Source organism: Taudactylus pleione, unplaced genomic scaffold (assembly GCF_031769625.1).
Source record: "Taudactylus pleione unplaced genomic scaffold, aTauple2 ptg000073l, whole genome shotgun sequence".
NCBI lineage: Eukaryota > Metazoa > Chordata > Amphibia > Anura > Myobatrachidae > Taudactylus > Taudactylus pleione.
In genome coordinates this window covers 7,214,328-7,221,056 of record NW_028284475.1, presented here as the reverse complement: position 1 = coordinate 7,221,056, position 6,729 = coordinate 7,214,328, and positions in this window count along the sequence as shown.

Genomic DNA, 6,729 nt, shown 5'->3' with positions numbered 1-6,729 from the left:
ACCTGCGATATGTCGTAAACGCGGTCGTTCACCGACATATCGCATTGGCTGTGCTGCACAGCCGATGGCTAGATATGACTGCAGACATATCTGTCCATCGGCAGGTGTGCCGACTGCCCGTACACACACAACGGCAGCCGCGAGGAGGGGGATGGGACACGCCCCCTGGTCGCCGGGACCTGCGGGCAGACACGAACAACCATCATCTGCAGATATATCTGTATAGTGTGTACCTACCATAAGAGTGACAAAGCTTAGCCCACAGCGCTACAGAAAATAGTGGAATCATTTATTATGACAGGTGGATTAAAGCAAGAACCAGAAATTTTTTCTTGCTGGTGGTTAGAAAAATAAAAATCACACATTTTGCTTTTAGTTCACTTACTTGCAATTTCAATAATAATAAAAAAACATCTTGCCCATTATTGGTTAGTCTATGCTGTGTGTGGAGTTAGAATCAAATGGTATTTTTTGGATTATGGTAGTCTCCTGATCTAATTCAGCACTGCGATATCTAGCTGTCCCGGCAATGTCTTCACTTTCAGGTTTATGACTCTGCTGAGATATTGTAGCCGATAGACTGTAATGGCTAACACCATCTAAAGACGACCTTTATCGGGGCCAAGCTACGCTTTCCGGAGCTTGGTTCATTCAGCCAGATTGCAGCCCTATAGAAACCTATGAGGGACTGCTGTTCCGAGAGACCTCTACGATATCTGCTGCAGACCCTGACCATACATTTGGGGGTACCTAAAGTGTTGCAGCAAACCTCCAAAAGTCTCCCGCAAAATTAGTGTGATACATCTCACCCCTTACATATTTTATTCTGCTGAAAATTTCTTTTTGCACGTGGGCATAATAGGAGAGGCATACATGTGCCTAGCTCACCTTGCATAAAGAACACCCTGATCTTCCCACCTTAGACCAGCACATTTCTCTACTGCTGCAGATTTTTCCCTGCTAAGCCAGATGCTCAACTGCAGCCTCAATTTTGCTGCTTCGTCAATTACTTTCATTTCAAACAGGATCACTTTGTTGCCTGTTCTCATATGAGATACAGGGCAACAATCTCAGTTGTGTTTGTAGTTAAATATTTCAATGATAAACAACTTGGCTTCCTTTACCTTGGCCTTGCTGTCTAACTGAGAACTGCATCAAGCACATAAGATATGGCGGGGATGTGCTGGAATGTACATGCACACAGCACCGTGGGCCTGATTCAGAGGCCCTCGCTATTTGCGAGCGCTCGCTCTGAATCAGGAAGGATTTAAAAAAAAAAAAAATCTGCCTCCAGGCCGCTCGCATAGCTGTGGGTGACCACCTACAGCTTGTGCGGGCGGCCTGGCGATGGTCGTGATTATTGCGCACTGCCCGACCATCGACCCGCGTGCGAGCACTATGCGCTCGCGAGCGGGTCTGATTCAGGCCCCTTGTCCCCACCAACATTGTGCACTTCAGATTTGCGCCCTTTTCGGGAATTCGTAAAGTCACGATATTAGGTATGGGTTTTTAGAAAAAAAAAAGGGGCTCCAGTTGGTTGTTATTCTCAATGAAGAATTTAAAAAGTTATTTTGTTGTCATTATCAGTTCCAATGTTTGATATTTCCGCACGTAACTTCATAGGCGGCAGTTCCCTCTTTGGACCGTGTTCCACGGGTAGTGGTGCTTACTCACGTTCAACTCTCACTTAGCTCCTCACCAAATTTGGCTCAATATGGATCAGGACACCAACAATTTCCACAGTCTGGGCGTCGCATAACCCTTTGTCACCAAAAGGCGGATATACATTTCAGCCATATAATGTAACTTAACCATTTGCAGACTTTACATACTGTACCAATGTAACGTGTGTTTTGTGGGCTAAAACTCACATACGTGTAAAGCAAGAAAGCTTTTTGAGAATGAGCATACTTTGCAGCAGGGCCCCTTAACCTCTGAGTCCGGTAATACCATGTATTGTCTCATCACTGTGTTTGCTCCCAATTATAAAGTGGTATGGAGTATGCCAGCGCTATATAATAAAACATTAATAAAATAATATATACTGTACTACAAGCACACCACACATAGCTACAGATACCCTTGCATTGCTGAGTTCTTGGGGACTTTGTAAAGACAAAAGAACATAAATCTACACTACAATTCATGCTTCTACTAAAAGACTAGAAACTACCTTAAATAAAAATACATCCTGGGAGAATTTTTGTATGCACATATGATATGTACATCGTCCGCTATCTGTGTTATGTCTGGACGCCATATTCCACTCTATATGGGACAAGGATATATTTTGTTTTTTCCTCTCTGTTCCCCTTTGTTTAGAATGATCTGGAAAGCGAGACTAGCATCGCTCACAATGTGCCGAAATAGGATATTAGAAAATGATGTAAACTTATCCAAAAACATTGTTCTTTTTGCCCTAGTTAGGGGTCATCCAAACTTTTTTTTTTCCCCGGAGTGCTATATTAAGAAAATGACTTTGAACGGAGGGCCACACAATTTTGTCTCACAGCTAGCCTGTTAGCAAGTAGGTAGGGTTCTTTGCTGAGAAAATCTTATTCTATGGAACACTAAAATTTAGATTGCAATATCACTCACTGCAATGAGATGCATAATATACTGTACGAGTGTTCCCAATTCATAATATGCCACACATCTGTACCCAAATTCATAATATGCCACATATCTGTACCCAAATTCATAATATGCCACACATCTGTACCCGAATTCATAATATGCCACATAGCAGTGCCCCAATTCATAATATGCCACACACCTGTACTCCAAATTCATAATATACCACACAGCAGTGCCCCACTTTTGCCAATTTACACATTTTTACATGTCTAATTTTATTTATATTATCTTTTTAACTATAAAGCAAGGACATATTAAGCAGTGCGGTACATTGAGGGAATAATGACTTGACACAAGAATGCAGATGCACACTGAGGGACCTATTTATCAAGCCTTTCTGCCCAGTTTATCATTTGAAACCAGCAGATAGATCCCTCAGCTTCCTCTGGATCCCGCAGTGTTCATGCATCACCTAAGCATTGCTTCCTAACTTTTTTCCACCGACCTCTGGGAGTTTCAAAGAGGTGTCCCACGCTGGGTCTCCAGGATCCAGCGTTGAGCTCCTCTTCATAGACTGTTCTGAAAATAGGGAAGGTTTTCTTCTGCTGAAAATGTATTGTTTGGAATAAACATTTTACCAGACTTTTGCATGTAGAATATACCTGGCGAGGATGATGTTATGAAGCAGGGGTAGGCAACTCCAAGCACTCCAGCTGCTCTGGAACTACACATCCCAGCATGCCATGCCACAGTTTTGCTATAAATGCATGCTAAAACTGTGGCAGGGCATACTGTGATTTGTAGTTCCCCAGCAGCTTCCACTGTTACGTGGTACAAAGAAAAAAAAACCCACTGAAGATATCCGTTATTAGTTATGGGCCTCCCAGTGGTGGTGTTTTAAGGGAAATGAAACGGCCAACGTGACAGTTTCTTGCAGGAACAAAAAGTTCATACTTTGACTGGCCTCACGTGAATGATCTGGTTGTGAAATGCTGTCACTGATTGGAAATAATTTCTGCTCAGACTGTAGATCATCAGCATGACCATGTACAGTCCCTCCCATGCAATCCTTCCAGATAATCATTACTGGCTACAACCGCAATAAATACCAATGTGGGATAAACATTCTGTCATGATGCACATTGCAATGGGCAATACCTGTTTCTTAAGCAGACCTGTTGGGGGAAACTGCAGATAAACAGATGGAAATTGGAGTATTGGAATGACAATCTGGCCTTATTTCAGATTAAATTGAATAATACCCTCAGATTGTTATGTTAGAGGAATATCCCACTCATTCTACTCTACCCTTCATTTAGCACATGTTTTCTGAATACTGCAGTTTGTCTCTCTCCATTAGTAGTTTAAGAGGGGGGGGAGCCCCTGTGCAGAAAATATCCATAATATTGTCTTCCTACACATTGGTTATCTTCTGCAACAACTAATTGTTGTTGCTTGTGCTCAGATTCAGCCAGACATGTTGGTCAAGGTTTATCAGGAATGGGAAAAGAGAATAGCCTTAACACTGCAACATGGTGGACAGCACTTCCAACATAACCTATGAATTTTGTTAAAACTCGAGAACAAATAAAGATACGCTAAAACGAAGATATGTCACACGAGTTGCATCCAAGATGGCCGACAAGATGGCCGCCATACTGGTGACAACCCCTAAAAAGTTTCCCCCCACTGCCTCATCATATGTGTAGATGCTGGATTACTATTTCCTTACTCATTTCCCTTTATTAAGAGTAATTCCACACTTACGGACCACCATGTACTTTAAACCTGTGGATGGCAGTTTTCAATACTTAATGACAAACCGGTCGTATTCATTCTGATTTGGGCAGCAAGTATAAGTGATGAGATCATTTATTGTGCATGGGAAGATGGGATATATTGTGTGTGTATGTGTCTCAGGGGTATAAGTTAATATGTTACAGCACATAACCGTTTTATTATATTTGCTTAGTAAAGTGTTTCTTGTTGTTTTTTTCTTTTTTTTGCTGCTTTGTTTTGTTTTCATTGCTTTGGATCTGGCCCAGAGACCCTGGTTAGACCTGATGGGAGGCATCTGGGATTGGCATGAGATAAAGTGGCTAGGTCTATGGGGCATGAATAGGGAGGTGCTGTGCGAACATGCAGCGGTTTTGCAGAGGCTGTCCTTCTGCCTGATATGCGCTAGTATATCACGCAAGGAGACGTGATTTGGGATTGGTGCTAATGAGGGAAATAATTGGTGATATGAATGATTATCTGGGTACTGTTGGTTTATGTGAGGCAATCCTTGGTCAGAAAGTTTGGTGATATGGAAAAAGGACCTAGAAGACCAGACCCAATGTGAAGATGGTGTTTTGAGTGTTTGATTTCTTGATTAGACCTCTAGTGGCTGGGGGAGGGGGGGGGGGGGGTTATGGCCACTGATGCCCACAAATAAATGAGGCAATTTGATTGTGATGGGCAAAGTATTTGAAATGGGTAAAGTACAGTACACAATGGCTATATATAGATTATTTAGACTGAAGCATGCATATTACCATATAAGTATGTCATCCTTAGTACTTTCTCACTTTATGTAATGAATGAATGATGTGTCTGATCTTCCTCCATCTTTAGTGTGAGTATTAGTTCTTGGTGAGTTAAAGGTACGTTCAATATGTGGGTGCGGGAGGAGAGCGGAATGGATGCTGCACAGTCATGTGTGGAAAGCCTCGCCTGTGATGCCGTGTACATGTACTGCTGGTTTGGCATTGCAGTAAAGGAACATTCCACTCCCCAATATACTTTTGCAGGTGGTATATTGCCGTTTCCGTGTGTCCATGGCAACTGACTGCACCAGTCCCAGCAACTATCCAGTCGGCTATCCTTTACAGCCTTGCACAGTATCCCTCACACACAAGGCTGGAAGTGAGATGGCTGGTTGTTGTGGCCCATGTGGTTTGTGAGCCTGGATAAGAGAGCTTTATGGTCCTACTAGTTGGCGTTAGGGGGCTCTCCTGTAAAACTATATGAGAGACTATACGTGAGGCCGGAGTTGTTCTTGGCACAGAACAGGGCAGTCATCTGATCACTCCTTACAGTGACTCAGCAGTGTGATTGTTCATGGGAGTGCAGCAGTTACACAATCCTGCTGAATAAGAAAGCATTCACTCTAATGCTTGCCAAATGATATAATAAGTTATAAACACATGGCAAAAAAAATCGGACTCTTCGTCTTACGGAACTGTCTTTCTTATACTTTTTTTATGGAAAATAGAACCATGTGATTGTGATATCTGCAGATATTATTTTGAAGGAACACTGCACTGTGACATAAACCAAAGATTGAAGTGACATAACCTATAGATTGAAGATCTATACAATTAACCATCAGTATACATGTTTAAAAAAAAAATAATAATAATAAAAGATTATTAAACTGAAAGGCCTTGTCCCTGGATGCAAGCGGGCAGTGATCTGTCAACTTTAGCAATATTCACTTGCCGGGACACAGGCTCCGATAGAGCGAAGAGCTGGAAGTTGAGTGATAGCTTATGCGACTGCAGCTAGTCTAATGCGCAGCGTAGCTGTCGGGCTGAGCATGCGTCAGTCGGGGCTGACGGGGGGGGGGGGAAATGCTTTAGAGTAGCACTTGGGCTACTATGGGCTAACGCCATCTGAAGCTGGTGATAGCTACCAGGACCAAGCTCCTTGGCTAATCTATATAGAGGTCCCCACTGAAACCCTTGGGGCAGCTATTGCAATTGGAAATGGGGGAACCATCTTCTGCTGTGGTGCCCCCGACATACATCCTGGGGATGCTCACATTTTGCAGGAATCTCTCAAAAACATTTTAATGTATTTGCTTTCCTGTATGGGCGCCTTCTCCTTTGTACCGTCATCGCTAACTATACACCTGACAAACAACCGCCAATCTACATACGAGGCAGCTTTCTGATGAAATAGAGGGTTCATAACACTTCTACAACAATTATCACCTAAAAAAGAAGTTTTTGTGGGACTAAGTACTTGGGTTGTGATTGTGTATATTAGCTATATACTGTGTATATTAGTTTTATACTGTTTTGTCACACTCCTTTTTGATTTGTTTATTTCTGAGCTGCTTTCTAAGCACATATTACTCTATATTTTAAGTTCTTTAATCATATATAA